Below are 23921 nucleotides of genomic sequence, written 5' to 3'. Positions count from 1 at the left end.
CAAAGCCTGAGGAAAGAATCACTTGAAGGATTTGAGGCAACAGTACCAAGAGATTACATAGAGTTGAAGTTACTATCTGGTTCCTTTAGCCAAACTAAAAAAAAAAAAAATCCACATGGTAACTCATTGACTATTGGATGGGGCACTATCAGTGTCCCCCAGTCATGTGGAATAAATTAACTCTGGATTAATACCCTAATCTTATCTTTAATAAATTCTTAAAAACAAAGCATTAAATGTTTAAACTGTTTCCAAGTAACTTCACTGTCTTAGAAAATGCATCAAGAATTTTTGCAGAAATTCAAAACCAGCAGTTGGGATGGTTTGTAAAATAAAAAAGGAGTCATACAAAGAAGTAAGTATATCACTCATAACAGGAGACATTGTGATAAAAAACTAGCCAAAGTGATACATAGACTAGCCTACTAAAAAAGCATCAATCAGCTAGTCAACATCTTCTGGCTGCTGATATGCATTTGTTTAGGTTTCTTGGAAAGTAGGTAAAAATAGAAGTGACAGAGAAATACTTGAAATGACAATTGCAGGAAAATTCCAATTTTCATGAAAATTTCAAACATGATGTTCAATGTATGAGAAATATGAAGAACAGTAGTTCCAAGAAAATGAAAATTAGATAACACAAATACAGAGAAAATAATAAAATTATCCAGAGAATTGGAAAATAAGGCACATTGCACAGAGGGGAACAGATTTCTCATGAAAACAGTCCACAATAATGGAGCAACACCTGGGAACCTAGAATTTGTTACTCAACTATAATATCTACAACAATAAAGCTCAACAATTTTTCAGAAGTAAAAAGCTGAAAGAACTCATAATTAGCAGTATGCATTTTGGGAAGTATTAAAGGAAGTCCTTCAAGAGAAAAATGGACATGGAGATGTATAATATTTTTAAAAATATTGAAATAATTTGCTGATTTAACAAAAATAATGATAGTGATATGAGTTTGTGATATATGTAGAATTAAAATATGTGAAAATTAGTGGAAAGGCTAGGAGGAAGGAAAAGGAAGGATATAATTTTTTATACATATAAAAGATGTAATTTTAAGGTGCTCAGAGCACAGATGGAATCTTATAACATCACTTGATGTAGTTAATAAATAAAAATGTGTGTTATAAATCTTAACAAAATCACTAAAATAAGGAAGTAAATAGCTATGGCAAATAAACATGAGGAAGGGAAGAAATTATAAATAAATACAGTAAGTCACAAATGAAGAAAGTTAAGACAAATAGAAAATAAGCAACAAGATGATAGACTTAAACCTAACCATGTCACCAATCACATTAAATATGAATGGTCTAAAGCCCCAAAATTAAAAGATAAAAATTGTCAGATTGGATTGAAGGCAGGCTCCAGCTGCAGACTTCCTAAAAAGAAACAAGTTATAAAGACATAGAGAGTCAAAAAGTAAAAGGTTAGAAAGGTTATTAGCAGGGATGACAACAATGACAGAAAGTATCCACTCTTCAGAGCAAAGATTATAACCAGGGCCAAAAGGTCATTTCACAATGATAAAGAGGTTAATTAGTCAAAGAGGCAAAAAACCCTGTGTTCATGCATCTAAAAAAACACCTGAAGCAAACACTAATAAAACTATGAGAATAGACAGAGCCACAATTATAGCTGAATCGATATTACTCTCAAAGATGATGACAGACAAACCAAAAACCAGTTAATATATAAAATACTTGAATAGCACCTCAATCCATTTGACCTAATTGGAAATTTTAGAACCATGCAGCCAACAATAATGGAATACTCACTTCTGTCAGGAGTCCACAGATAATTTTTTTTCATTTATTAAACTTTTATTTAATGAATATAAATTTCCAAAGTACAGCTTATGTGTTACAAAGGCTTCCCCCCTCCCATAACTTCCCTCCCGCCCGCAACCCTCCCCTTTCCCGCTCCCTCTCCCCTTCCATTCACATCCACAGATAATTTACTAAGATAAACTGTACTCTATGTCACAAAATAAGTCTCATATTTCAATGCTACCAAATCATGCAAACTATGTTTTTTGGTCAGAACAAAATTAAATTATAAATAGAAATAGATATCTAGAAGATCCTAATATTGGAAACTAAAAATAATTTTAAATCAACTGTAAGCTAAAGGGGGAAATTAGAAAATGTTTGAAAGCATAAGAAAATGAAATCACCATACATAAAAAGTGGTAAAATGTCCCTAAAGCAGGACGTAGAGGAAAATTTAAAGCCCTTCATACTAACATTAGAATAGAAGGAAGCTCTCAAATCAATATGCTTAGATTGTGTCTTCAGAAACTAGGAAAAAAGCAAATAAAACCCAAATTAAAGAAACAAGGAAAATAGTAAATATCAGAGCAAACATCAGTGAAATAAAAGGCAAAAAGACCATAGAGGAAATTGAGCACGCCAAATGCTTGTTCCTTGGAGATGGCAATGCAGTGCATACACATAGCCAGCCTGCTGAGAAAAGATGTGGGGAGATGACAGACAGAACTTTAACAGCATCAGAAATGAAACAGATCACGATGACACTGCAAATTCTACAGGTATTAAGAAGACAAACTATTATGAACAACTTTATGGCAATAAAGTCTACAACTTAGAAGAAATGGAAAAATTCCTGGAAAGGCACAAACTGTTATAACTTACTGAAAATGACAAGAGATAACCGGAATGGTGTTAAGATTAGTCAAGACCTTAAATTTGTGGTTTAAAAAAACCTCACTAAGAAAACTCTTGAACCAGGGCTTAATTGGCAGATCCTTTTTTTTTTTTTTTTTTTTGACAGGCAGACTTAGAGAGAGAGAAACAGAGAGAAAGGTCTTCCTTCTGTTGGTTCACCCCTCGATGGCCGCCACGGCCAGCGTACTGTGCTGAACTGAAGCCAGGAGCTGGGTGCTTCCTCCTGGTCTCCCATGCGGGTGGCAGGGCCCAAGCACTTGGGCCATCCTCCACTGCCTTCCCGGGCCACAACAGAGAGCTGCACTGGAAGAGGAGCAACCAGGACAGTATCCGGCACCCCATCCGGGACTAGAACTTGAGGTGCCGATGCCACAGGCAGAGGATTAGCCTAGTGAGCCGCGGTGCCAGCCTTAATTGGCAGATTCTACAAAACATTTAAAGAGATGATGCTGAAATGGTACAATCTCTTCCAGGAAACTAGAGAAGGAATTATTTCTTACGTCACCCCATGACATCCATATCACCTGATACTAAAACAAGACAAAGACATCACAAGCAAATCACAGATGAATAACCTTCTGGACATAAGGCTAATGATTCAACACAAAATGTTAACCAATCAAAGCCAACATTATATGAAATGAGCAACACCTTGTGGCCAAGTGGGTTAACATCCAAAAAACAACAGGATTTCCAATAGCAACAAACAATGCAAGAGAGCATTTCCATAAATGTAAACACCTATTGACAGATAAATGAATACATTGTGTTAGACCCTGATCCCCAATGGAATACTACCTAGAAAAGAAAAGGAATGAACTCTTGGTTCATACATGAGTACTAAACATGCTGATTAAAGAAAGCTGGTCATGACAGACTGCACTGTGTGATGACGTGTAGAGACTGCCAGATACTGCAGACTGCTGGGTCTTCTGCATATCAATGATTTCACAGGGAAAGAGCAGGGGAGTTGCAGAGTGGGGACTTGAAAGAGCTGACCAACACAGACGGCAGATGGTGAAGGAAACAGAGGGAGTGATTTGTTCATTATGGTGACTGCTTCATGCTGGTCACAGGCATTTATTACATGTTGATTATAATTCAATACAGGTGTTGTTAAAATAGTTATCTTTATTTATTTGAAAAAGGAAGAATATGAGAGAGAGAGAGAGAAAGAGAGAGAGAGAGGAGAGAGAGAAACAGATTTCCTATCTGCTGGTTCGCTCCTCAAATGCCTGAAACAGCCAGTGCAGCTGAAGCCTTGTACCAGGAACTCAATCCATGTCTTCCTACACAAATGCTTAAGACATCACTTGCTGCCTTCTCTCTCTCTCTCTCTCTCTCTCTCTCTCTCCTTTTGAAACATGTTATTACAGAAAACCCAAGTCCAGATGAACAGGCTGAAATGGGTTCTCCTTAGCATTCATTCTCTCTTGTCTCATCCCACTCTGATTTCCAGCAGTCTTGTCGGGTCCTGGGGAGGGATAGTTCTTATGTTTCTGGATTCTTTAAAATGCTGTGAGAGCCAAGCTTCAAATGATCCTCTCTGGCACCTTTGACTTTTTTGTCACACACAGTTGCCAGTTGCAGAAATCCAGGACTCACTGACCAGCAAATGTACACTTCAGAACTCAATGGGAAGGTCAGCTTTGGTCACAGGATGGATGCACAGTGTCAGCTCGATGTCACTCACCACAAATGTGTGGACAGGGCACTAAAATATGGGAGAATGTGTATATGGTGCCATTACAGCAGCTCAAATGTGAACAGTGTGTCCATTACACAGCAATGGAAAGGCAGTACTTATACAATGGGATTCTGTATGCCAGTGAAATACTATACAACATGAATAGATCCCACAAACCTAATTTTGAGAAAATAAGCCAGACACAAATGATAGAATCACGTGTACTTCCATTTCATGTGAAGTTAAAAAATGAGCAGAGTTACACATAAGGATACAGATCAAGATGGTTTTTACATTGGAAAAGAAGGCCACAGATTGTGGGGGTGGGGGGCTGAGCTGGCCTTTCACTGTGTTTGTCAGTGCTCTGGTTACATGATTTACCCACTCTATGGCAATCCATCGAGCTCTTTTGCTCATGATGTGTGTGTTCATCAAAATCATGAACTAAAAAAAAGTTACACAAAATTAGCCAACTAACAGTTTTTTTTAAGTTTTATTTATGTATTTGAAAGGCAGAGTTTACAGTGTCCGAACATTCGAGGCTTCCCATCTGATTCCAAGTCTTCTGTGCATTTCATGCACTGATGCAGATCGTCTCTGAAATCACTTTGAGGATTATAACAAAAGCAGGAGTAACAGGCAATCACTCAATCTACCTCATCATCAGATCTCACCCACAGAAAACAGAGAGAGGGCGGGATGTGCAGTCACCTGGTATCTGTTGGAAAAGTATGACATGCGATCCTACTGATGCCGTTATTTCAGTGCTTTGAGATTACTTTGGTTTCTTTTTTTTAATTTATTTATTTATTCGAAAGTCAGTGTTACACAGAGAGAGGAGAGGAAGAGAGAGAGAGAGAGAGAGAGAGGTCTTCCATCTGATGGTTCACTACCCAACTGGCTGCAACGGCCAGAGCTGCGCTGATCTGAAGCCAGGAGCCAGGAGCTTCTTCAGGGTCTCCCACGCGGGTGCAGGGGCCCAAGCTCTTCAGCCATCTTCTACTGCTTTCCCAGGCTCCAGCAGAGAGCTGGATTGGAACTGGAGCAGCCTGGACTAGAACCGGGGCCCATATGGGATGCTGGCGCTTCAGGCCAGGGTGTAACCCATTGCGCCACAGCGCCAACCCTGAGATTCCTTTGTTTTCTTACAGTACTGGCTGAGTAAGGGATGCTCATTCCAAGCTGAGGGGGGAAAAGTCTTCTGAAATCTCTCTGGTTGCTTTGATTTCTTTTCAGATATCTCCTGGGGGTCCTGGGACAATACACTGAGCCCTTTTCACATCCGTCTCTTCCGTCAACCATGGGCACACTCAACACTCACACATGCTACTTTAGGGTGAGCACAACAGAAACATTGTCCTTGACTTCAGACCTAGGGTAGTCTTTGATACAGAACAGAATCGTTTTTGATGATTTATTTCCTTTGCGTATCTCCATTACATCAGTTCTTCATGTGGCAGAATGAAGAGACATTCTGGCTTCATTTCTTAGTGGCCTAACCTTTTAGAACTTTACTCTTCTCAGCTTTAAAATGAGGGTTATCACATCCAGATCACTGGATTAGCACATGGATCCTGTGTGGTAATAAGATGAAGCCTACCCAGAAAGGGGCAAATAAGACAGTAGATAAACAAGGAATAGTTCTGAAGCTGGCAGGTGGCATAAGAGAGAGGAGGAAAGGGAAGGGGACAGAGGACCAGTGTAGTGTTCTGGGAGTTCTGCAGTGTGTCTTTTTAAAAACCAAGTTCATAGGCCAGTGCTGCAGCTCACTAGGCTAATCCTCCGCCTGTGGCGCCGGCACCCCGGGTTCTAGTCCCGGTTAGGGAGCCAGATTCTGTCCCGGTTGCTTCTCTTCCAGTGCAGCTCTCTGTTGCGGCCCGGGAAGGCAGTGGAGGATGGCCCAAGTGCTTGGGCCCTGCAACCCGCATGGGAGACCAGGAGGAGGGACCTGGCTCCTGGCTTCGGGTTGGCGCAGCACGCTGGCCCCAGTGCCCCGGCCATAGCAGCCATTTTGGGGGGTAAAAGGAAGACCTTTCTCTCTGTCTTTCTCTCTCACTGTCTAATTCAGCCTGTCAAAAAAAAAAAAAAAAAAGAAACGAAAAAAAGAAAAAAAAGGTCATTGCCAAGGGTGCATGGGTGCTGACCCTGCGTAGTGCCATGTTAGGATGTCCAGAACACCACATTCCGAATTGGTGCAAGATTGCTTCTTGTCAGGTTATAAAATCAGGTCCAAAGATAACGTTTAAATGTTGCTCAAAACACATTTAGGATCTTTGGCTATTTTTAAAAATACATCTAGCAGGAAAATGATATCATGAAATTGTTATGCTGGTAAAGCAAACAGGCAAACGATGAGCAGAACTTAACAAAATAATACTTCATTGTTGTACACAAAATTATTGTCACCAAAATGCTGTGGCTTTAAAGAAGGAGAAAGGGAGGAGGAGGAAGGGAGGAGGAGGAAGAGTAACAACACAAACAAGATTGAGGGAGCATCCCATCTTGCATAACAGAAAAGGATTCTGAAAACACTCATCATCCTTTTCACAAACCATTTCTGTCCTGTGGAAATGTCACATGTGTGAATTCCTTTCCCATATACAACTTACTGGAGTGGCTTTCTTGATAAGTCAGAATATTTTTCTGAATGTGCAAACACTGCTTGGGAAGTTGGCATGCCTTATCAGAGCGCCTGGGATAGAGGTCAGCCTCCACTTCTGATCCAGCTCCCTGCTAACGCACCTGGAGGCAGCAGGTGATGGCTGAAGTCCTTGAGTCCCTGCCAGCCAATGTGGGAGACCCCAATGACATTCTTGGCCCCTGGCTTGGGCCTGGCCCTGCTCAGCTCTTGCAGGCATCTCAGAAATGAAACACCAGAGGAAGGCTTCTCTCTCTCTCTCTCTGTCTCAGTCTCTGTCACTCGCTTTTCAAATAAATACAAAATGAATACATATTAAATAAGATCATATCAGAATTTTAGCCAACAATAAACATAAAAACAACTAGGTGAAGCAAAATGGGTAAATGTTATTAATGCAAAAGATTAAAAAAAACAAGTAGAAACATAAAACAAATTTCTGGTTAAACAGTGAATTTCCCTTAGCATCTTATCTTTAAATGTTATCCTATGTAGTGTGATTCACATTGAATGAAAAACATTTTAAAACTAACCTGCTTGGAATATATTACTAATATAGTAAAAACTTTTATATGTAGTATTTTTATCCTTGATTTCTCATAAATCAGGATGAACATTTTGGAGAGCAAGGTGTAAGATCATTAGGTGTGGTTTTCCACCAGATGTTTGTGTACAGTATCCAAATATACAATTTTTCCAAAATTAAGTATGATTCTTCTATAGTGGTGTTTATTTTAAGAAAAAAGTTAGGAGCCTAGTAAGCTCGCTTTTTAATCCTCTGTGGAAAACACATAGAGTAGTGATAAAACATTGCTCCTTCCCTTTGAAATGTGTGAGCTTGAGCTTAGCTCTTCCTTCTCTAAGCTGGGATCAACAACATCACACTTGCTGGGTTGTGCTACAGAACAAGAGATGTGTCGTAAATGTGGTGGACAGATGCTGCGCTACTTTGCTTCTTGAATAATTCCTCAAGGTTGGCTTCTGGTATATTCTTTATCCCTAAAACTCTGGTACAAAAGCCCTGCCCTGTGTTAGATCCCAGCTTGTGTGTGAGTCAAGACAGCAGCTGTTGTCATCAGGCTTCGGATCATTAAAACGTGGGAGCAGGATGCTGCGAGAGCTGGTTAAGAGTCAGCAGTTTGAGTGGATGGGCTTTACAGTGAATATGGAGGCAGAGACCCTGATAAAGCCGACAGTAAAAGCCAACATTTTTCATATGCATCATTAGCGACTGATAAATATTGGAGCTTTATTTGGCACATTTTTGGCATCATTTCTCTACATATTATCACTAATGGGTACAGGGCATGGCCTTATTAGAGATGTGATCATAGCCCTGAGATAGAAGTCAAGCAGGCATAGAGTGTGAGTGAGGATACGGACAGTCAAGAAACAAAATGAAAATTTGCTTTCCTTGAATTCATCAAGGAGTTAAACAGATTGACATTAATCTTTAAAATTTGCACTTGGCGGTTTTGTTCCTTTTATGTTTCTCATCTGATACAAATTCACTTAAAATGACATCACTACTTTTGATTGTGGCAATACCAAATACTAACCAAACTAGATAAAGTTCTAATATGCTATAGCTAATAAGTTTTAAATTATATTATTTTAATATGATTAGTTACACAGTATTTACTTCTGGTAATATGATATAATGAAGAGTTTTCACAATATCATTAACATTACTTGATTAACAACAATTTTTGTTAGTCTAAATTGAGTAGCATTTAGGACTTAATATGTGCACAATTTTCATTGCTTATTAAGTTTCTGTTTTGTACTATTTTATCAAGATATGGATATTTGATACTGTATTAAAGAAACACTAGGTTATTTTAATGTTTTTAGGAACATCCTCCAACATATAATATTGACTGAAAATTTAACATGTTTATTCATTTACTCTAAAGTATGGAGTGATAAAAAAACTTCAAACCTTAAATTTGTTACATAATATTTTTTCTTATTTAAATGTTTGACCACTTATAATTTTATTTATTTTACTTTTTAAATTGTAAAAATTGTAAATACTCATGGTGCACAATATATTATTTGATATATTGATTTATATATTTTTATATATATATACATATATATATATAAATTTGTTGAGAATGGTGACCTAAAGGCAGAGAAGTCATCCCACATCCATTTATAGTCAGCTGAACCCTGGTAGTAGAGAAGGAAACAAGGTCTCATTTCTGGAATCTTCTTTCCTACTCCATCTAAGATCATGTTTAAGACAAGGAAGTTTGACCCAGAGCTTATTATAACTGGACAGTTTTTAGCAGTTGCTAATCAAAGTTGCCAATATGGGTCTGTAAACTATAGGTAGGAACTCTCAGCCAGTTAGAAATACAGCCACTTATATTAAGAGATTAAGCACTTCAAACTGGGTGGCAGTTTCCATTCTGACTTCAACTGAATATTCTAATATTCTCTGGATCAGTGTTAGAAGGCGTTGAATTTTATAGAAACAGATCACTGCAGTGCACAACAGCAGCCAGAAATCATTATCCAATAAAATAATTCGGCACAGAAATGGTCAGTAAGTGCTTCAAAGTGAAAAGTGCATTGGTTTGGTGTTGTTAGCTGAAGTTTCTCAACACTTTTATTCTCACAGAATTATTCCACATTATTCCAGTAGCTCTGATCAGTGAAAACAACTTTTTATAAGATTTGTTTATTTATTCTCAAACCAGTGCCCATATGGGATGCTGGCGCTGCAGGCAGCAGCTTTACCCGCTACGTCACAGCACCGGCCCCATTAGTTTTACCATACAGGATAACTGCCAGGTATGGAATCAGATGTTAAGTTAGCTTATAGCTAGCTGTCACCCTTATGGGTCACTGAACCTGGAAAATCTAAGCCTTTCATCGCACAACAAGAAAATGTGCTCTTTTGCAGGGGTAGGGGTGGTAGAAAGAGACGCTGACATGTTTCTGAAGGTTGCCAGCTCTGTGGACAGCGCTCAGAGGAGGTGCAGATACCATGGCCACGTCCAGCATCCATCTGTTCACAAGAGCCAAACGCCTACACCTTGTCCCAGATTCCCATTCAGTGAGGCATTGGCCATCGTGAGAGTTACTCAACTAGGAAAACTAGTATCAGGACAGTTTCTTCTTTCTAGAGAACTGACTGTGAAACTTGCCAACACATCGTTTCTCCTCTGTAGTGTCACTGATTTTTAGGGCACTGGCTCAGAAAAAAGTGTACTGTTCATAGTGAGTCTGAATTCTCACCAAGCTTCCGAAAGCATTTGGGGGTGGGGGGAAGAGAGAGAGAGAGAGAGACAGAGAGAGAGAGAGAGAGAGACCTACGCTGCGGCTCACTTGGCTAATCCTCCACCTGTGGCGCCGGAACCCCAGGTTCTAGTCCTGGTTGGAGCACCAGATTCTGTCCTGGTTGTTCCTCTTCCTGTCCAGCTCTCTGCTGTGACCCGGGAGGGCAGAGGAGGATGGCCCAGGTCCTTGGGCCCTGCATCCGCATGGGAGACCAGGAGAAGCACCTGGCTCCTGGCTTCGGATCAGCACGGTGCACCGGCCATAGCAGCCATTGGAGGGTGAACCAACGGAAAAAGGAAGACCTTTCGCTCTGTCTCTCTCGCTCGCTGTCCACTCTGCCTGTAAAGAAAAAAGGAAAGAGAAAGAGAGAGAGAGAGAGAATGAGATAATATGAGAGAATAAAGGAAAACAGAGACATTCCTTGAAGAGCTTGGCAGCTGACACCCAACCTTGCATCCCCAGGGGTATTCCACAGACTACACACAAAGAACAGGGCTGTGAAATCAGCTGAATTGTTACTAGAAAGCAACAAACTCTCATGAAGGTTGAGAAAGATCACAAATGTTATTTTCCAAACATTTCTGATGAGGCTGAAAGTTGGAAAGACCAAACGGAACCCTGGAGAAAGCTAACAACTTTTTGTGAAGCTTTATAGTTGAACAAACTCAGGACAGACCCTGAAGCTTCATCAACCCTTGAGAAGACTTTTGAACGATTCCCTGGCAGGCAGTGAAAACTGGCTCTTCAATACAAAAACACAAACAAAAATCACCTCCTTCTTATGCTAAAAGGTGGAACTCAATAAAAGAGTGAAGCAAAAGTGAATGTTGCCCTCATGTTAAGGGTGAGTTATTAATCACCAAAATATTCTTAAAATTCAAGATCATTTTGATTTTATTCTTTTCATTAATCCAGAGAATCTATCACTTGAGTCACCCATTCCAACTCCTTCTCAAAACCTTTGGGTCCTGTGCTTTTCTGTCTACACCACACCCTAACCATTCGCATTCTGCCCAAGGATCCCCTTTAGTTTATATTGAAAATATCTCCACTTTCTAAGGACTGTGCTAAACTGAAGAGAGTTCTGTTTCTTGGTTGATTAAATTGCTAGCATTTTTGAGCTCAAGAAAGCCTTATGTTTTGCTGAAAACCCTTTTATTTCATAAAGAAAATATGTGATTTAACAGTGTATGGTATTGCCACAGAATCACACTCAGAACTCTGTACTCCCTGTCCACAACCCAGCCTTCTTGGTTTTCAATTCTCTTCTTTGAAGACCAACTTGATTTTCTGAGGTCCTGGGACTATGTGCATTTAGATAGTAGCTTGCTGGTTTCTATCTTTAAAATCAATATTATTTCAATTTATGAATAGCTTAAGAAAATAAATTTTCAAGTGTGACATGATCCATTTTCTTGAATTCTACAGTGAGTTGCTAAGGCTAAGAAAGTTGACATCTGTTGGTCTTAATTTGGGAACAAGAGGGAACCTCTGCGATCATAGTTCTTCAGACAGCATTGCTAAATGAAAAAAGATGTCCCAGTACGGAAAGCATCGAACCGCCTGCTCTACGCAAGGCACATCCTTAATGATGTTTGAAAAGGAGCTAAACATCTCCCTGGGAATTCTTAAAACATTTATTTATCTTTTAGGCAGTTATTTAGCTTCACAAGTCTTTGTTGTTTAACAAGCTTATGAAAATAGGTCAGCTAATGTTATATTAATCAGTAAATTAATATTTTAATTTGATTTTCTTTCTAGTTAAAATGCTTGCAGCTTTTCCTTTTCTCCCTCCCCATTTCAGCACTAATGGTAAGCAGTGTCATTAGCATATTGTACCTTGGGGTTGTGAGATAACAGAGTTCAGAGAGAGCTCTGTTCTGAAGAGGGGGCTTGCTCTCATGTATCTGAGACATTTATCGATGATGCTCCGTGGATCTTGTGCAAGACAGTGTCTTCCAGCTGAGTCACCACACTCTGCAAGCGGAGCTTTTCAGTCTCTATTCTGAAATCACCTCCTTTCAACTCTGAGCAGATAATAAGTTTGCTCAGTAGAAATCCTGTTTTTATTCTAGGGGAAAAAAAAAAAAACAAAACTTTCTTAACGTACTTGCACCAAACAAATGGGGGCTTCTGTTTTCTGGTTTCTTGCATCAGCTGACAATTCTCCAGAGAGCTAGCCTCTGAGGATTTGGTGACCTCTTGTTTGCACGTGAGTGAAGATTTTTAATAGAAATTTACCATAAGTAGGTACCTTATATTTGATTTCCCCAAAGCCACCGAGTTCTATTTCTTTTCTTTGTTTAGTGCACAGTGAGGAACCAATACCTGCCAGGATCTGGGTTTTGTAGACATCGTTTCCATGATGTTGTCATTTTCTTTACATGGCAGTCAGAACTTTTGTGTTTCCCTAGAACAAAAGTCCAACATGATTAATAGAGCGACTGGCTGTTCTACCTCCAGAGAAGTTAGTTGCGTCCCGTGGAGAAGAATGTAAATGAAGTACCTACTCCAATTGAGTGTAATCTGGCATCTTCTTAATGTAAGGAATGAAACCAATGCTTCTCTGGCTTGCTGCCGTTCAGCTGAGGTTGGCAGAACAGTATGCTAAAGTAATTCACTGGTACTCAAAAATACATATAAGGGGCCGATGTCTTGGGTATCAGGTACAACTGCCTCCAGCATCCAGTAAGGGTGTCTGCTCTAGTCATGGCTGCTCCATTTCCAATCCAGCTCCCTCTAAAGGCCTGGGGAAAGCAGTGGAGGACAATCCAAGTGCCTGGGTCCCCCAGCCCATGTGGGAAACCAGGAAGAAACTCCTGGCTCCTGGCCTTGGCCTGGCCCAGTGCTGGTTGTTGTGGCCCTCTGGGGAATGAACCAGCAGATGAAAAAATCACTCTCTTTCTCTTTCTCTAATTCTTTCAAATAAATTAATTAAAAAGAAAAGAAAAATGTATACATATTAAAAGCATATAAGAGCAGGAAGATTAAAGTTGCAAGCTAGGAGGAGTGGTAAAATGTATCACCCTAGTAACAATCTTCCCCAGCATTAATGTTTTTCCAACTTGTGGATGATTTTCTTCGACTTATGAAACTCAAGTAGTATAAATGCAGATACACAAAGTTGCTCACATGAGCTCTAGCATGATTTAATCACAGCCTACGCCTCTTCTTCTAGGGAAATGTGCACCTCATTAGTTGACATTCAGAGCAAATACATACAATTGATTCTGTCCATTTCTGTGCCACGGTTCTCAGGCCTGTATCACGTAGTGTACGTGAACAAAGTTAGTAATCCTCAAAGAAATGTTCAAGTTTATCCTCTATGATGCAGAGTGTTCATGTAGCTTACATGGAGGTGCTACACAGAGTCATGGTACTTTGGCAGTACTACTATTGGTGTAAATCCTTCCTGTGTAAACAAAAGCAGAAGCACGTGGACAAAATGTTGAAAACGTAAACTGCAGTTAAGATGAATGGGACAGAGGTTTTGTTTACTGTGATTAAGTCCTCTGCACAATCTTGCTTTTGCTGGGGAAGGTTGCAATCAAAAGAAAAAGTGAATGAAATGAAAGAGCATTATTTTCAAAAAGAATAAGAATGCGAACTCATCTATATTGACCAAAAATGGTAAGTGATTCCATGGGAGGTTAGCAAAGTAATTTAGATTTTTGATTATGAATTATGGACCATGTCCTTTGCTAGGCATTTAATAATAATAATTATTATTACTATTATATTAACAGTAAATACAAAATATGTATTGAAATTTTATGTGTTGGATATTGTTCCAAGTGTCTTATTTATTAATTTATTTAACTCTCACCTTTCTAAGAATAAAAAACTTTTCGATCAACCCAAAGAAATGAGATAAAAGCCTTTCATAAACTACTGTATGGTGTAGCTGGGATTAGATTCAATTTCTTGTTCCTGGTTTACAAGCTTAGTCACAAGATTTTCATTTCACTATTTTAAGATTTTATTTATTTATTTGAGAGGTAGAATTACAGGCATGCAGAGGAGAGACAGAGAGAAAGGTCTTCCATCCGCTGATTTACTCCCCAAATGGCCACAATGGCCGGAGCTGAGCTGATCCGAAGCCAGGAACCAGGAGCTTCTTCCAGGCCTCCCATGTGGGCACAGGGGTCCAAGTGCTTGGGCCATCCTCCACTGCTTTCCCTGGTACATTAGCAGGGAGCTGGATCGCGAGAGGAGCAGCTGGGACAAGAACTGGTGCCCATATGAGATACGGGTGCCACAAGCAGAGGCTTAGCCTACTATGCCACAGCACCAGCTCCTTCACTATTTTTTTTTTTAAGTTTCATAACTAGTCAGGAAAATTATGGAGAAAAAATACGTGTTAATTTACTGAAAAATCTGATACCTTATTCATAAATTAATTCTCTTTAGAAATTTTTCAAATATTAGTCATGTATTATTTTTACAACCTTCTTCACATTTTTATGGCTACTGTTGCATACAAATTTCTCTGTTTTCAGAAATAGAATCTGATGATAGCCTAGGCTTGGTGATGTGTTTGCCATTGAGTGATGCAAGTATAAGAAAGGCTAAGTCACATTACCTCCAGACTGTCACTGTGCGGGCTGTGCCGGGAAATATCACTGAGAAGCCGGCCTGAGTGGGGACAGTTATTGAAATTTCTTGTACATAGTGGGACAAAGAGGTTTAGAGCAGGTCAGGAATGAATTCATGAAACGGTGACATGTGACGGGCATGCTGGAGAAGCAGTAGCACTTTAGAACTCATGTAAGTAAATCTAGAGAGTCCGGAAACTCACATTAGCTCATAACCTATAAGCGAAGAGAATCACACTTAAATCGTGCCACATTCTATTAAGTCAAAGGGTAGCATAATAGAAAAATCTATAATCTTGGCCTAAGGGAAGTTTTTCCTAAAGTCATGAAGAAGATTTTATTTATAGCCAATGAAAACCATGAAGATGATATTAAAAGGGAAAGTGTTTTTAAATGTAGGCCTGTGAGATGAGTTTGTGGTACAGCAGGTAAGATGCTGCAGAGACACAGGCATTCCATATTAAAGTGTGGCTGGGGTGCCAGTCATTCCGTTTCTGGGTTCAGTTTCCTGCTAATGCATACCCTTGTAGGCAGCAGGTATTGGCTTAAATGTTTGGGTCCTTGTCACTCACATGGAGGACCCAGATGGAGTTCTGTGCTTTGTCCTGAGCCAGCCCTGGCTATTGCAAGCATTTCAGTAGTGAACCAGTAGGTTAAATATCTCTGTCTGCATCTCCTCTCTTTGTCTCTTCAGTTTTACAATAAAATGAAATTAAATAAAAACTTTGCAAATTGCATGGTAAAGAAAGTAAGTAGAACTTTTTAAGCCAGATATAAAAAACACATGATTATAGAGAAATAATTAGGCTGTCTCTTTGGTGAGTATCTAGGAAAATACTTTCTAGGGGACATGGGAGAGAGTGAGAGCAAGAGAGAGAGAGTTCAACCAATAGTATTAAATAGAACAAAAAAAATACTAAAAGAGATAAAGTATTAAGTTGTTAATCAACAGTCAGGGCAAGGGCTGATCAAGTCACTGTTTCTCATAGTGTGCATTTCACTTCAACAGGTTTCCTTTTTGGTGCTCGGTTAGTTGTCACTGATCAGGGAGAACATGATATTTGTCTATTTGGGACTGGCTTATTTCACTCAGCATGATATGTTCCAGATTCCTCCATTTTGTTGCAATTGACCAGATTTCATTGTTTTTTTACTGCTGTATAGTATTCTATAGAGTATGCATCCCATAATTTCTTTATCCAGTCTACTGTTGATGGGCATTTAGGTTGATTCCAGGTCTTAGCTATTGTGAATTGAGCTGAAATAAACATTAAGGTGGCCGGTGCCGTGGCTCAATAGGCTAATCCTCTGCCTGCGGTGCTGGCACCCTGGGTTCTAGTCCTGGTCACGGTGCCGGATTCTGTCCTGGTTGCTCCTCTTCCAGTCCAGCTCTCCGCTGTGGCCTGGGAGTGCAGTGGAGAATGGCCCAGGTTCTTGGGCGCTGCACCCGCATGGGAGACCAGGAGAAGCACCTGGCTCCTGGCTCCGGATCAACGTGGTGCGCCAGCCATAGCAGCCATTGGGGGGGATGAACCCTAAAGGCTTCCATAGCTTGGCAACTCATGACTAGAGCCTAGGGAGATTACTGACGCCAGAAACAAGAGTGTCAAATTGTTAAGTCAACAACAGGAGTCACTGTGTACTTACATCTCATGTGGGATCTGTCCTTAATGTGTTGTCTAATGTGAAGTGATGCTATAACTAGTACTGAAACAGTATTTTTACACTCTGTGTTTCTGTGTGGGTGCAAACTGATGAAATCTTTACTAAGTATATGCAGAATCGATCTTCTGTATAGAAAGATAATTGAAAATGAAAAAAAAAAACCTGGTGTTAAATTGGAAATTGCATAGAAAATTAATTAATTTTTAAAAATTATCATGTAGGATCTCTGTCTTTAATGTGCTGTACACTGTGATTTAATGCTATAACTAGTACTTCAACAGTATTTTTCACTTTGTGTTGCTATGTGGGGGCAAACTGTTGAAATCTTTGCTTGATATATACTGAACTGATCTTCTGTATATAAAGAGAATTGAAAATGAATCTTGATGTTAATGGAAGAGGAGAGCGAGTGGGAAAGGGGAGGGTTGCGGGTGGGAGGGAAGTTATGTGCAGGGGCGTAGCCATTGTAATCCATTCACAGTACTTTGGAAATTTATATTCATTAAATAAAAGTTAAAAAAAGAAGAAAACTGTCTATTGAGGTCCTTGACCCATCTCTTAAGTGGGTTGTTTGTTTTGTTGTTGTGGAGTTTCTTGATCACTTTGTAGATTCTGGTTAATAACCCTTTATCTGTTGCATAGTTTGCAAATATTTTTTCCCATTCTGTCGGTAGCCTCTTCACTTTCCTGACTGTTTCTTTTGCAGTACAGAAACTTCTCAATTTGATGCAATCCCAAATGTTAATTTTGGTTTTGACTGCCTGTGCTTCTGGGGTCTTTTCCAAGAAGTCTTTGCTTGTGCCAATATCTTGCAGGGTTTCTCCAATGTTCTCTAATTTAACTGAAAAGTGATCCCTGTTAGATATAAGAGTGGGAATAAGAGAGGGAGGAGATGTACAATTTGGGACATACTCAATCAGACTTGCCCCAAATGGTAGAGTTAGAAATGTGCCAGGGAATTCCAATTCAATCCCATCAAGGTGGCATGTACCAATGCCATCTCACTAGTCCAAGTGATCAATTTCTGTTCACAATTGATCATAATGATAGGACTAAGAGTCAAAGGGATCACATAAATGAGACTAGTGTCTGCAAATACTAACTGATAGAATAAAAAACAGAGAGAACGATCCAACATGGGAAGCGGGATACACAGCAGACTCATAGAATGGCAGATGTCCTAAACAGTACTCTGGCCTCAGAATCAGCCCTTAAGGCATTCAGATCTGGCTGAAAAGCCCATGAGACCATTTTAGGCATGGAAAGCCAAGACACTATGGGAAAAAACAAACAAACAAACAAACAAAACACAAAAAACAAAACCTATATGAAAGATTTCTGCTAGTGAGATCCCAGTGGAAAAAGCAAGTCATCAAAGAAGGAGGTACCTTTCTCTGAAGGGAGGAGAGAACTTCCACTTTGACTATGACCTTGTCTAAATAAGATCAGAGTTAGCGAACTCAAAAGGCCTCTATAACCTTGGCAACTCATGACAAGAGCCTAGGGTGATTACTGATGCCATAAACAAGAGTGTCAATTTGTTAAGTCAACAACAGGAGTCACTGTGCACTTACTCCTCATATAGGATCTCCATCCTAAACGTGCTGTACATTGTGATTTAATGCTATAACTGGTACTCAAACAGTATTTTACACTTTGCGATTCTGTGTGGTTGCAAACTGTTGAAATCTTTACTTAATATATGCTAAATTGATGTTCTGAATATAAAGTTAATTGAAAATGAATCTTGATGTGAGTGGAAGATAAGAGGGAGCGGGAGAGGGGAGGGTTGCAGGTGGGAGGGAAGTTATGGGGAGGGGAAGCCATTGTAATCCATAAGCTGTTCTTTGGAAATTTATATTCATTAAATAAAGAGAGAGAGAGAGAGAGAGAGAGAGAGAGAGAGAGGGTTTAGCTGGCTTTAGACCATAATAGAACAGAACAAAATAAAATAGCTTTCTCCCAGGAAAATTCTAACCACAGACCTGTACTCAGTGTGCTCAGAGCTAGAGTTCTCCCTGCCTATGAGCTCTAGTCAATGTCAGGCACTTCACACAAAGTCCATGAAGTGTGCCTGCAGATAAAGCTCCAGGAAACAGGAGCTCACTACTTTTTAAAAAGCATAAGCCACAACAGTATGAGTCAGCAAATTCCCAAATTGCACACTGAGTGCAGATTCTCACAAAACACGCTCCAAGCATGTACACATTTGTATTATCAAATACAGAGCACAAGAGGAATGTATGTTTATGGATGTGTAGGGAAATAAAGGGGAGCATTGAACATATTGTGAAAGATAAGTGATTGTGAAAATAGGTTGGAGGATTTTTAATGGAATCAACTTACAATACTCTTAAAAAAACCAAATAATTGAAATGAGAAACACAATTGATGGATTAAACAGCAGATTAGGCACCACTGAGGAAAGATTGAGTGGACTGTACGTAAACTCTGAGTAGAACCTAAACCAAAATTATCATAGTCTTGATAAAATAACAGTTTTAATGAGTTTCTTGGCTGGAAAGAAGTAAAGGAAATCTCCAGCTTTACCTCCACTGGTCAAAATCCTAAGCTGAGCCTGGAACCTTGGAGACTTTTGAACAGATGTGAAAGGCAGAGCTGCTAGAAGAAGGAAGATGTAACCTAAATGGACACACACAGCAAGCCTTGGAGGGAGCCACTGCTTCTGAGTCCACCCCCTTGGGTTTATCTGATAGAGATAAATGTGCATGTATTCTTCAGGGAAGTATTCCCAACTTAGCTGCTGAGAATTACCAAGGAAATAAATAAATGCATGAAGAAATTGGTTAATTATAAGTAAAATAACGCTCAGATTAAAATACTGCAAATATACAGAAAGTCCAGTGGTTACAAGCTTGGGAGGGAGGCGAGAACATGCAGAATATAGAGTTTTTAGGATGGTGAGAACTCTGTGTGAGATTGTGCCAGTGAATACCTGCTCTCAGACCATAGAAACTACACCAAGCTTGAACCCTCATGAAAACTTTGTAGCCATGTATGAGTGTAGGTTCATCAACTGTAACCGATGTTCCGCTCTGGTGGGGAATGTTGATAATGATGGAATCTGTGTGTATGTAGAAGGCAGGGGAATATGAGGAATCTTTGTACTTCATCTCAATTTTACTGTGAACCTAACACTGCTCCAAATATAGTCTTTTAAAAGCCAGCAAAAGTGTTGTAAGTATACATCCTGCCTTCATAGATTTCACATCTGGGAATTAATACATACAGAAAAAAATGATAAAAGAAACACAAGATGGAATCACAAAATGAACAGATAAATAGGATGCAAACATTCTAGGGATATTAGGACAAAGAAATAGATTCACATATACTTGATAGTGAAGCTACACGTTTCCAACACAGAGAAGACATTTTCACTGTCAAGAGAAAGAGACGGATTCCCTGGAGAGGGGTTACAAGTAGCTTTACAGAATCCTTTTGATTGGCAACAGTGGAACCAATTGGCCATGGAGCAATCTCTTCAAAGACCGTAGAGAAAAAAATGCAATGCGTCTAATGCATAAGGCTTTTCAAGGAAAAGCAGAGAGCAAAAACCTGAACAAAGAGGGTTTACCAGCTTACTGGTTACAGAAATGTCTTGTTGCATTTCAGTGAGAAAATGGATGGAGGCAGGTCTCATATGGAAGAAGAAAGGCTTAGCAAAGAAATGGCAAACCTGCTGTAAAACTTTAATGACTATTGACTATAGCATAATAGCTATTGAATTTATGAAGCTAAATTAAAAAATATGTAATATTTCCAAATGTTGGAAGTAGTACAATGGGAATCACAAAAGGCGTTTCAGTTAGACTACACAACACTCCTGTGAGGAAGGTAAAGATATTTTTCATTAAAGTTGCCATATGAAACTTTCTGGGAAGCTACGAAGAGAACAGGAATAGAACACGGAACCCCCCAGCGCACTTCTAAGGAAGAAAAAAACAAGGGAGGAAAGAAGGGTGAAAAGGTGAAAATTAAATGAAATGGGAAAAAATAGAAAGCAATAATTGGAATAAATAAAATTAAATTGTCAGTGTGGTCATAAATAATTATTAGTTTTAAAATACATTAAGTTGTAGAAACACAGGCAGGTTGGAAGGAATGGGTAAAAAATAAATATATAACACTAAAAATACCACTCTTAATGGAAGAATCACACATGGACTATGGACTTTAGGGCCAAAAGAGCAGGCACCCTAGTAGCAGAATCTTTAGCGTTTGGTGCTCATAGGGCAAAAGAAGCAGGAACTCACAGTGGATCAAGAATCTAAGCCGAAGACCTGAAAGAGGAAAACAAAGGGGAAGCGGTGGCGGTCCTTGGCCTAGGCAAAGACTTCTTGGATAACATCCTGAAGTACAGACAGTAAAGGCAAAGAAAAGGCAAATGGGATTACATCAAGCCAAAATCTTCTTCACAGCGAAGGAAACACTCAACAGAGTGAAGAGGCAACTGAGGGAACGGTAGAAAATATCCATAGGCAATGCATCTGATAAAGGTTTAATATCCAGGATTTATAAGGGGCTTGAGAAACTCAACAAAAAAACAAACAATCCGGTTAGTAAATGGACAAGGACATGAGCATACATTCTCAAAGGATGAAATACAGATGGCCAACAAACACATGAAAAGGTACTCAGGACCACTAGCTATCGGGAAAACACAAATAAAAACCACAATGAGGTTTTGTTTTATTGCAGTTAGAATGGTTATCACCCTAAAGTAATAAGGATGTGGAGAAAAAGGTACCCTAATACATTGTTGATGGGAATGTAACTTAAACAACCGTTATGGATGATACTATGGCTATTCCTCAGAAAACTGAAAATAAATCTACCAAATAACCCAGCCACCCCACACCTGGTAATTTACCCAAAGGAAATGAAATTATTGTTATTTGTACCCCCATGTTTATAACAGCTCAATTAACAGTAACTGATTGTCCATCACCTGAAGAGCTGATAAAGAAATCATGGTATACATAAACAACAGAATACTACTCAGCCTTACAAAAGAATGAAATCCTGTCTGCAACCACATGGATGTAACTGTAGACCACTATGCTTAGTGAAATAAACCAGAGTAAAAAAGACAAATACCATATATTTTCTCTGACTTGTGGTTACTAACATAGAGTACCAAAAAAAAAAAAAAAATCCCTTGATGCATATGAGTGAAATTGACAACTTGTGACTTGATAATCATTTATTATCTTTGTCTATATTCCTGAAGAACAATGATCCTTCTGCTTTCCACTTGCAGAGTTCTTTGTTTAGAGGAGATTGAGCCTGTGCTTATAAAGTAAACTGAAAGTACATTATCACAAAAAATTAAGAAAGAAAATGGAAAGAAGGAAAGGAGGGGAGGAAAGAGGGAAGAATGGAGCGAGGAAAGTATCATTGCACTGTTGGAATCATATCTATGAAATTCACAAAATCTGTTTACTGTATATTAATTAATTAAAAGAAATTTAATTGAGAGTATTAGTATATATTGCTAGAAACTTCAATTCATTAGGAAGACATAACAGTTGCATACTCCTATATGCTTGATAACATAAGTTCAAATCATATGTAAAAATGACAAATGTAAGAATTTTGAAAAATTCATTAAAAAGTATAAGATTTGCCGGCGCCATGGCTCAATAGGCTAATCCTCCGCCTGCGGCACCGGCACCCTGGGTTCTAGTCCCGGTCGGGGCGCTGGATTCTGTCCTGGTTATTCCTCTTCTAGTCCAGCTTTCTGCTGTGGCCAGGGAGTGCAGTGGAGGATGGCCCAAGTGCTTGGGCCCTGCACCCACATGGGAGACCAGGAGAAGCACCTGGCTCCTGGTTTCAGATCAGTGCGCTGTGCCGGTTGCAGCACGCCGGCCTCAGTGGCCATTGTAGGGTGAACCAACGGAAAAGGAAGACCTTTCTCTCTGTCGCTCCCTTTCACTGTCCACTCTGCCTGTCCAAAAAGAAAAAAAAAGAAAAAAGAGTATAAGATTTAATGCACCTCTCTTACTAGTTGATTTTAAATGCAAAAGTAAGGTAAACCTTTGAATAACATATAGATGTATCAATCTTCACCCAAAACTCATAGATATGATAGATGCTACATTTACAAATAAAAAATACATTTCTGAAACACACAGAGTATTTTACCAAGATTGACCAGAGAAACTGACAGCAAATGTCAACAAGTTCCAAAGATTACATTCCTATTTTATAGTAAAATTTAATTACAAATCAGAAAAAAATGCTCTATGCATTTGGAAATTTAAAAACACATCCTAATAAGTCAATATGAAGAAAGAAATTCAATGAAAATTTCTAAATATTTGGAATGACCATTAAAATAATAAAACACTATGAATTTTTCTCCATGAATACATGTATAAAATATCTTTTTTACATTCCTCCAAGGAATTATATATATATATATATATATACATATATATATATACACATATATATACACACACACATATATATATATTCTCTCTCTCTCTCTCTCTCTCTCTCTACAGGCAGACAGATATAGATATGTATATTTATTTATATTATACATTAGATAGCAGGTCAATTTATTAAGTGATTCTACAGATACTTCAATTCAGCTACTGAGATTTTTTCGTGTGCCACCTGAAGTATCTGCTTACCCTTTCCAAGAGACTCTCAGGGGTGGTTACCATGTAATTGTTTGGTAATTATGAAATTGGAGTGAATTCTGTTACCTGTTACTGAGAGATATCTCATCCAAGCTAGGAACAATGGGTGAAAAACCTGTTCCCAGAGAACAGCGTTCCATCTGCTACGAAGCTTCTCAAAGCATCTGAGCTTTGACTAAGAATTAAAAGGCCAAGTGCTCAAAGAATCCTTTTCTGACACAAGTTGAGGTTCAACTACCTGGTTATTCATTCTGCGTCACTATAGCACATCAGAGGGTACAGAAATGTACCCTTTCCTGTGTTTGAATCAGAGGGTTAGCGTATGGCAGATATCTTAAACTATTTAATATAGAAACATCCATGTTCTTCCCTTTTATCAATCCACATTTGCACTTATAGATCCAGATTTGTCTCTTCCTCTACAGCTCTTTCTTTGAGTAACACAGCTTATTTTTTTTTTTCCCTGTGGAACCACATTTTGATGACCGATGTTTTGTTGCTATTGTTGTTAATCAAAAATCCCACTTTACCTTCCAGATCCTCTTCCTCTATGACCTTTTGTAGACATCAGTGTCCTCAGAGCACCCCAAGGCATGTGTCCATGATTTCTAAGATTGGTTCTTCTCATTCACCAAGTGCTCACACCTTGGATTATATCTGAAAATGCAT

The sequence above is a fragment of the Lepus europaeus genome, chromosome 20, assembly GCF_033115175.1.
Source record: "Lepus europaeus isolate LE1 chromosome 20, mLepTim1.pri, whole genome shotgun sequence".
Classification (NCBI taxonomy): Eukaryota; Metazoa; Chordata; class Mammalia; order Lagomorpha; family Leporidae; genus Lepus; species Lepus europaeus.
This window is presented reverse-complemented; position numbering follows the sequence as displayed.